This window comes from Ambystoma mexicanum, chromosome 5q, assembly GCF_040938575.1.
Source record: "Ambystoma mexicanum isolate Mex_15411 chromosome 5q, UKY_AmexF1_1, whole genome shotgun sequence".
Classification (NCBI taxonomy): domain Eukaryota; kingdom Metazoa; phylum Chordata; class Amphibia; order Caudata; family Ambystomatidae; genus Ambystoma; species Ambystoma mexicanum.
The window spans coordinates 988,796,571-988,806,769 of NC_090933.1; positions in this window are offsets into that span (position 1 = coordinate 988,796,571).

Sequence of the window (10,199 nt, forward strand, 5' to 3'; positions counted from 1 at the left end):
CAGGACACAACCTAATGCCACTTCTGGAGAGGGGAGGGGTTAGACCACAATACGTCCCTTGGAAGCATGCCGACAAGGAAAATATAAAGTGCAGGCTCCCATCATTAAGTGGAGGTGCGGGAAAATGGATATATGAAATGGAAAAACACACCGCATGACAGAAACTAGCAGTAGGAGATGTAAAGGGCCTCCTAATATCAACATTGGGGGATGCGGCAGATGACATCTGGAAAAGAGCAGGCTTTCCCGGGGTCACAATAACAAACACATCACACGACGGGGCACCATTCACAAACTGCAGACATGCATTATGGCAAGCGCTGAGGGTACAGTACCCAGACACATCAGATATAGGAGCAATGACATCACGCAAGATGCGTGAGAACGAAGATCCTGTTGATTATATCCAGGAAATTCAAGAGAAGTGGCATATGGAAACTAGAGAACAATGGGACAAAACACCAGCAATATTCTATCATATACTAATACAAGGGCTCCCAGAAGCAGTGCAGAAACAATTGAAGAAAGTAGTGGGGATGGAAGCAAAAGCATGGCCAGAAATACAACTGACGATAGTACATCATTGTAGGACATGGCAAGAAAAGATGAAACAAAAAGAAGAGGATAGAAAAGCGGAAGAGGCTAAATTGGTGCAGAAAAAACTTACTAAATACACGATGGAAGGTGCACTAATAACTACACCTACAACAATGACTCAAAACCCCAGACAAGTAGTGGCTGCACAAGATCCCTCCCAAATACAATCATCACAGATTGTAGCACAACAGCTGCCACCACCCCAACCATACACGACTAACATGGGAGGAGGATACTCAACACCAGGAGCTCGATATTATAATTATAACAGGGAAAGGGGAGGAATGATGAGGGGGAGGGGATACGGCTATAACACACAACAGCAAGGGGGAGGATTCAGAAATTTCTACCCCACCGGGCAACCAGTATATCAGGACAATTCAGGGAGCTTTCCATGGCAGACCAGGGAACCACCGGTATGTTGGATTTGTGGATTACTAGGGCACATGTCACGCACATGTAGAATGAGACCCGGCACACCAGCATGGGGAGAACAGGGACAGCAAGGGCCTACAAGGGAACAGCAGGGCAACCAACAACAGCAGGCACTGCAACCGGGAAATGTGCAGCAACAACTAATAACGCAACAACAGCCACAGACATATTCACTACCACAACAACAGGTAGCAATAACACAACAACCTCAAGTGCAGCAAGTACAGGAACCTGCCCAAATTCAAGACCATAAAATAACCTCTACCAATACACAAGTACAGCAAACACAACTGGGAAGGGTGACGGTCCTGGGACACAACCCTTACACAGGAAGTGGTCAATCATTATACCCACAATAGGACAGCCCACAGACGGCCTTGGTGTGTCCCATCCTGTCGGTAACACCTAACAGTGCGGAGGAACCACGCATAGAGGTAACGATAGGTGACAAAAAGTTATCATTCCTTGTCGACACTGGGGCAACCCGGTCTTGTATAAAGGAAGGTAAATTTAAGATGTCAGGTGAGGCCATGAACACCCAAGGATTCTCTGGGGCTAGGGGGTTGGTTCCCTTTACTGATAACATCCCCTTATCAATAGGGGATTATGACATGTCCGTCCCGCTTTTATATTCAAGGGACTCACCAGTAAACATACGTGGGAGAGACATTATGAGCAGGTTGAATATAACAATCTCCTTTACGGAGGACAGCATAATTTGTTCCACTCCTGGAATAAACATGCTCACTGCACGGCAAATTATGCAAGCATACTGTGGACAGACAGTGATTAGGGCTGAGCCAGTAGATGGCGAACTGTTCCAGTACGGAACAGACATGGCATTCGCATGGATGCCAGGAATAGAAGGAAAGATCTGGAGGAGGCCAACAGCCTATTTGTTTAGACCAGAAACACCAGCCAATGAACCAGAAGAAAAGGTGATTTCAGTGAGCATGGAGAGCATTATAGCAACTGCTGATTATATCGCAGTACATGCCCAAGACAGGGAAGGAAGAGCATGGAGGGCAGTGATAGCCCCAGCTGAGGGATGCAGGCTCACCCAGGTGTCAGACGAGGAGCTCTTTTCAGAAGAAAAAGAAGAAGGTGAAATGGTATTTATGATGAGTGTAGATATATGGCTAAGAGTGACATACAAACAAGTGACACAGAAAATTCCAATGGCACTTGAAGCACCCACATCCACCCCAGTTCCCTCTTTGAGGAGGATATGGCAAAAGTCCCAACATCATTATGGACTACTAGTCCCTATGACGTGGGGTGCATAAAAAGTATAGGGGGAGAAAGAATAAAATTGAAAAAAGGTGCAATACTCCCTAGAGTGAAGCAATACCCACTATCAAAAGAGGCAGATGAGGGCATATATGAAACAATAACGGCCCTTATAAATAATGGCATATTGGTACCATCAGAATCACCATGTAACACAGCCGTATATCCAGTGCGCAAAGCTAAAGGAGGGTCTTGGCGTTTCATCCAGGACCTCAGACCCTTGAACAACATAGTGGAAGCAGAATACCCCATAGCAGCAAACCCGGCCACAATATTGTGTGTCATTCCAGCAGAGGCATCACGATTTACAGTGATTGACCTCAAAAATGCCTTTTTCTCAATACCCCTGCATCCAGATTCACAAGATCTGACAAGCTTCACGTACAGAAACACAAAATGGAAACACACCAGATTGCCACAAGGGTACTGCGAGTCACCCTCAATTTTCAACAGAGTAATACAGATTGACCTGGGAAACATTGAATTGGAAAGCACAGTGTTGCAGTATGTTGACGATATAATAGTTTGCAGCACAAGCGAAAAGAAATGCAGGGAGGACTCATTGAAGATGCTGACAATATTGGCTGAAAAGGGTTACAAGGTAGACAAAGAAAAATTACAGTATTGTCAGGAACAGGTACTGTACATTGGTCAGCTGATATCCCAACACGGAAGAAAGATTGCACCACAAAGAGCACAGGCTATATCAAAAACGCCATTGCCACAAACAGTGAGGGAACTGCAGCAGTTCCTGGGATTGTGCAACTACTGTAGAGCATGGGTATTTGATTACAGCTCATACATAGGACCCTTACTTGAAGCATTAAGAGAGGCTAACAAAGGGGAGAAAAAATTGGGGTGGACAAGGGAAATGAAAGAGGCCTTTGATGAACTGAAAGACGCAATATCAACTGCTCCGGTGCTGGCCACCCCAGATTATGAACGACAATTCTTTATATTTTCACATTGCGACTCAGCAGTAATGAAAGCAGTGTTGGCTCAAAAAACAAGCATGGGATACAAACCAGTAGCATTTTACAGCAGTCACTTGGATCCTGTAATGTTAGGACATTTCCCTTGCGAACAAGGTCTCGCCGCAGCTGCCTTCGCGGTAGAGAAAGCATCATCAATTACAATAGGGTGCCCAACCACACTATTCGTGGAACATGCACTATTTGCAATATTGAACAAGCCTAAGTCCACACTAACCACGCAGAGGGCATCAGGTTATGAGATCATCTTATCTAGACCAGAATTATCAATTGTTAGATGCAGCACAGTTAATCCTGCAAGGTTTATAGCGGAAGTTATTGAGGAAGGAGACTATGCACATGATTGTATGCAGACTACCGAAATGTACTCATGTACTAGAAAAGTTGAAGAGGACGCGCTAAATGGAGGAGAGCTCTTGTTCATTGATGGGTCATCAACAATAGACCAGAGTGATGGGATAAGGAGAACTGGGGCAGCAGTGGTAAAAATGACAGAGGAATTGGTGTGTGTGGCGGTGAAATGTGTACAATTACCACAACATTACTCTGCTCAAGCAGCGGAATTGGTTGCACTGATCTTGGCGTTGAAGGAAAGCTTTGACAAAAGAGTAACTATATATTCTGACAGCGCATATGTCACGTCTACTGTCCACTCGGATTGTCCAAATGGAGGAGAAGAGGGTTTAGGAGAGCTGACGGCACCCCAGTGCAACATGCTCTCTTGTTAGCTGAATTAATTGAAGTAATAAATGATCCCCAAGAACTAGCTTTGGTCAAATGTCTCGCACACACTAACGGAGAAGATCATATCTCAAAAGGAAATGCAGCAGCAGACGCACATGCGAAGTATGCCGCATATTTTGGTGAGATATGGAACCCCCCAGAGTCAGAGAGAGGGAGAGGGAGGGAGATAGCTAAAGAGATGTTGATGAGAGAAGGGTACACCCATCTCCCAGCTACACAGATAATGGAGTTACAAGCGGCTGCACCAATGGCAGAAAAAGAAATATGGGTAAAAAGAGGATGTACAATGTCACCAACTGACGCACTATGGCGTCAGGGTAACACTGGAAAGATGGTAATGCCATTGGCACTATTGAACACCGCCCTGAGCCAACTCCACCAACCAGCTTATACAGGCAAGGAAGTTATTGCAGCACGAATTAGGGAAGATTGGTTCTGCCCCGAGTTAAATTCCCATGTGACAAATTTTATCAGCAACTGTCTCACATGTCAACAGTTTACGGCCGGTCACACGCTGCAAGTACCCCGGCCAGAGGGACCATTCCTGCACGTCCATATTGATTACGTTGATATGATCAACGTATGTCAAGGAAATAGGTATATCATTGTAGTGGTATGCCCATTTTCCAGGTGGATTGAGGCAGGACCCTGCTCACATCCAGATGCATTCAGAGCAGCTACATTTCTAGTGAGGGAGGTTTTCCCCAGGTGGGGATTGTGCGAGGTACTGCGGTCGGATAACAGCCCGCATTTTGCTAATGAAATGTTCCAGCACATCACATCCTTACTGAACATCAAGCATAATTTTGCATGTGCATATCACCCGCAGGCCAACGGTATATGCGAACGCCTGAATGGCCTACTGAAGGAGGCAATTGCAAAGATACAGCATACAACAAAGAAGAGTTGGCTGTATTGCCTTCCGCTAGCTCTATTTGAACTAAGGAATAGACCAGGCTCCGACCACCACCTCACTCCTCACGAGGTGGTGACCGGACGTCAAATGCGCCTTCCTCTAACGCCAACATCAAGGGCATTCACAGACTATGAAAACACTGCAACTATTCTTGGTGATGAAATGTACCAGTATGTGTCTTCTTTGATTACTAGTGTAGTGTTTGTGTCTCAACAGCTCGAGCGCACGCGGGGCGGGTCTAAGAGTTATCAACAAGAAGACGAGGACAAAGGATTGGAAGAGGAAAAACTGTGCAAAATTGCTAAAGGTGACCACGTGCAACTCCGCAATTTCAATAGAAAGTGGAACAGCCCACGCTTCACTGGTCCCCACCTTGTAGAGGAGGTATCTACGAGAGCAGTAAAGTTGCAGGATAAGCGTGCTTGGAATCACCTACACAACGTGAAGATCTGCAAACTCCAGACCCGCCCTAGCGTCACCGACAGGGCCATTGGAAGAACAGCGACAGCGTCACCCACGGAGAAAGAGACTTCTACCACAGCTGACGACCTAAGTGTCTCCATACCCTGCCACCCCCAGATTCCCCAGAGACAACTACTGAAATAGAAACTGGTAATTCCCATACCGCCCACCCCATGGTCACACGATCAAAGAGTAAAAAGACTTCCGCCAGTTGAGCCCCAAACCCTCTGCCCACCGACCTCCTACCCACTACAGTCACCACCCAATTGAAGGACATTGTCTTGCACATATACACATGTAAACACTTGTATGTTTTCTTTTTCTTTCTCGCACATGCAGGTACCGCGTATTATTGTATTGCTGAGAAAACAGATAACTAACAGCGTCCATTGCCCAGGAGTAGATGCTACCCTCAGACGATAATTACATTGAAGCCCTATCACACCAATTTGTCTATCACATAAAAAGGCCAAAGTACCTAAAAAGAAGGAGGGTACGTGTCTACTACACAGCATTTATCTTGGCCATAGAACAATCAATGCCCCATCTTCACCAACACTTGCCTGCCCTAAGAGACAGATCGCTTAGATTGGCGTGGGAACAGCTCTTCACCTGGGCACTGAACGACTACTTGATAGGGAGAGCTTGAAATCAACAACTAACACTAATAACAAGCTTATTGAGAATTTTCAGGCGGCCAACTTTAACGTCGCAAGAATAAGCTGCTGGACTGCAGCAAGGTAAGAGCAAAATGCCGGAGAGACTAGCTTCTGTAATAAAGATGATAGGGATTTTGATGATCACTGGGTTTTTGGCTGCCTCTGTATGGCAGAAAAGTTATGCTATCAATATTTTGGCTGTACCCAAACCTAATGTACCCCCACCCACGGCTGCAACAGGTGTTACGTCAGGTGGTACTAGCAAGCGTCCACATAAGGGAAATAGAGTTAAACGCAGAACATACTCAGATAATAAAGGTATTGATAATTACATAACAGATTCAGCACACGTCTCGAACAACATGTGGTACCAACACATGACCCAAATAGGTAAGCAGACAACAGAAGACAGCTGCTACGTCTGCTCATTGATCCCATACGCCATGAGCACTTCTCGAACATTCGTTGCCACAGAAATAGATGAAAAGACAGCACGATGTATAATATACCTGGCACTATTCCAAACGAGAGGGCGATTTCAAGGGACGGTGGTGAGACTGGTGTGGAAAACGCGAGACACATATCCATACGAAAACAACTTCCTCAAGACTTATTTGAGTTACCACAAGAGCAGTTTGCATGCTGAAGCATTCAGATACATGACAAATGGTCCTGAAAAGGGAGAAACGAAGAAAGTAACACTACAATACCTACCATGTGACTGGTACGCCACTGAAGTTCCTGTGTACACAAGCATGTTGGGAAAGACCACTGGTAACAATAACAGGGAAGGTGTACATGGACAACAAATGGGACATAGGAGTGATTGGCAGCATACTGCCGCTGTCTGCACCTAAGATATGCTACCAGCATAGAGGAGAAGTGGACGTGGGATACAACACCAACTGTGCAAGCGTGATAGAGTTACCTGAGGGGGGAGCAGGAACAGCAGTATTAATTGACCATTACTGGGCCTGTGGAAACAAGGCACACCACACACTGCCCCCTCTGTGGAATGGTATATGCACTATGGTACACATTAACGTACCATCACTAGTGGTGCCCCAGAAACATGTGAACATGGCAAACTTCCCTAAAATGGATGAAGGAAACAAGAGGAAGGAGAGATCTGTACAACCTCAGAAGGGGCCAGAGAACGAAAACAACAACAACAATAATGTTCTGAATAGAAAGAAGAGACAAGGAGAACCTCTGACAGGAAATTACCTATGGGGAAGGTCGGAAACAGCACTGACTTCAATCCCACCAGAACACAGACTATTCAGCAGAGCAGCAATGTTCTTCTCGTCAATAATACATCCGGGACTACAAGCTTACGCAAACGCAAAATGGCTCCAGATAACCCGAGCTAATGATGGCAATAAATTCTACAGTAAATGGATTCAACGCAATAAAAGAGGAACTGCGAGCAGTAAGGATGGTAGCACTACAGAACAGATATGTATTGGATCTCCTTACAGCAATGGAAGGAGGAGTTTGCGCAAAGATAGGACAATCATGCTGCACATTTATTCCTGCTAACGATGCTGACAATGGTACACTGACAGAAGCAGTATCACAACTGGCTCAAATGCACTCCAAAATGATGGGAGAAAGTAAAGGAGTGAAGAAGGATGACAGCTAGTTTTCAATGTTATGGTCATGGATGCCATCATGGCTGTCGGACGGACTGAAGATTATAGTTGGATGCATAATACTGGCTGGAGCTGCACTGATCATAATAAGGTTTTGGAAGGCCGGAAGGCACGCACTAGAGAAGAAATGATCGAAATGGTTGGTATGCACCCCTTGATGCCGACGGATGATGGCCAGCACACAGACACAATAATAAAAGAAAGAGAAAAACTGCACAAACAGATCATCACCAACCACCTGGACCCACCATCTGTGAAGCTCGAAAACCCAAGAAACCCAAGGAGCTACATAGGGAAATGGGTATACTGCACACCTGGAGGAAGCTGTGTGTATATGTATTGGTCATTTGAAGACCATGTCAACCACTATGGACACCTGAGAGGAGTAACTAAGATATGGAGAGTAAGAGGAGATAAGGAAAAGGATATGTTTGTGGTCGACAAGTCGACCAGAGGGGGGACTGAAGTGGGAGAATGGGACAAAAGACTCCCCCCAATCCCCTCATGCCCCTGGCCTAGAGGATCGCGGCTCTGACACCCGCCACGAGAAGAATTTGCCTATCTACCATACGACCAAATACCCTGGTACAGGAACATACGGATGTGCCCACCAGCCTGCCCACCAGCCTGCCCTGACCAAGCCGACACCTGCGGCATGGATGAACTCGACTAAACCGTTCAACAGTAAATAAACACATCGTTAGAGATGCCATGACGACCTAGCCAACGGTCAGTACACCCGTGCAACCATGCACACTGGACACTCCCCCACCAATCCACACGAAGAACATATTCAGTGCTATGTCGTAGGTGACAGACACACCCACTGACGTGCATCTTTATTATTTTTCACATAGGGTTTTCAAAATGCAGAAACGCAAGACGCACAAAGCACTCATCTAAAATGCTTGCTGACGCTTCTCCTAACCCATGCATTGTGGTGAAAAATGCAACGAAGACGTGATACGGGATACGAAGCAATATGATACCGTAACTTAAAGTGCCGTGCATCAAACATCCCCACCAATGCACCAGGCCCAAGTAGGCCGCAAGCAAGAGCCTCCACGAACTTTGAACGAGCAAGAGTACAATTGCTGACCCTGCAGAATGAGCCCAGCGAGAACTGACAGCCAAGGGGGCAATGTTGCAACTTGCATGCCACAAGCCGAAGCCAAGGTCACACCTGCAAACTAAGCCAGACATGCAGAGGCAAATACAATTTTAAATGTGCAGAATTCTGCCTCAACCACGGTCTCTCCTCACGTGACCAAGCCGAACCTGACAGGGTGCCAGACCCAGGAGGGAGAAGTCGCCTGGGTCCCACGTTTTGAGACACAGGCTGCAACAATGAAATGACCCAATGGACACCTACAGCGGTGGGAATAGTTTGCTCTCAAGCATATGAGCAAATCCACATATTGTCTGCACAAACACATAGTTACATATTGTTGCAAATGACAGGTACACCGCGAGCTGGGAACAACGATGGTCCCAGGCTGGGGGGGCTCGCGAGTGGACCAATCAGAACATGGGGCACTCATCACTGACGCCATTAACATTAGCCAATCATCAGGGGTCTTTGTGTAACAATTTTCATGTATCTAATAGAAGGGACAACCCAAGTATACCACCTGACTGACCCTTAACCACTAACAATCTCCTCTATACGTGTGCTATACTAACCCTACTACTCGAGGAACCAATCCAGAGTGGCGATAGGTTTTTTACTAACTTTCCCAGGTGACGCAAGTAGCGCGTCATACTGAGGCAAAAAGGGCCTGCGAGCCCCACGAATTTCGAGAGTCAGGACGGACGCGTACGATCCTAGACCCATCCCTGCCGTTGTTTAATAAACAGCAGAACCACCTTGCTTCTTGTGTGTGTCTCATACTCATTTTTGGGATACGCGGGAGGAGTTGGAGCCTCCCTGCCCGGGGGTCCGCGGACGGCCCAGCTGACTCCGGGAGAATTTCCCCCTGACAAGGTAATTCAAAACAGGAGCCGTCACAAAACAGTTCTCCGTCTGGCTCTTTTTGTGGGGTGTCTGTTAAATCGACTCTTCCCTTTGTTTCCTCTTCAGTAACCATTAAACAATCATGGGGCGGTGATTCGTTCTCACCTACTTCTTCCCTGGGCAGTGGCATTAATTCTGCAAGATTCAAAGAGCAACACCTCAAAATTTGAATGTTTGGTGTGAACAGGACAATTTCATATCTAGTTAATCTGGCAGATGTGAGGTGTTGCGTCTGCGTTCTGTTTAAGAGAACATCTATAGCATGTGGCACCATCAAAATTAAGGTGTACTCCAGCACCATTCCTTCAGTTTGTTTCACTGACGCAGCAGCTGCTGCAACAGTTCACAAACAACGTGGTAAAATCCATGCTACAGGTTCCAACGCAGAAGAAAAATAACTGCATGGTCTATTTCTTCCTCCTTGCTCCTGTGTTA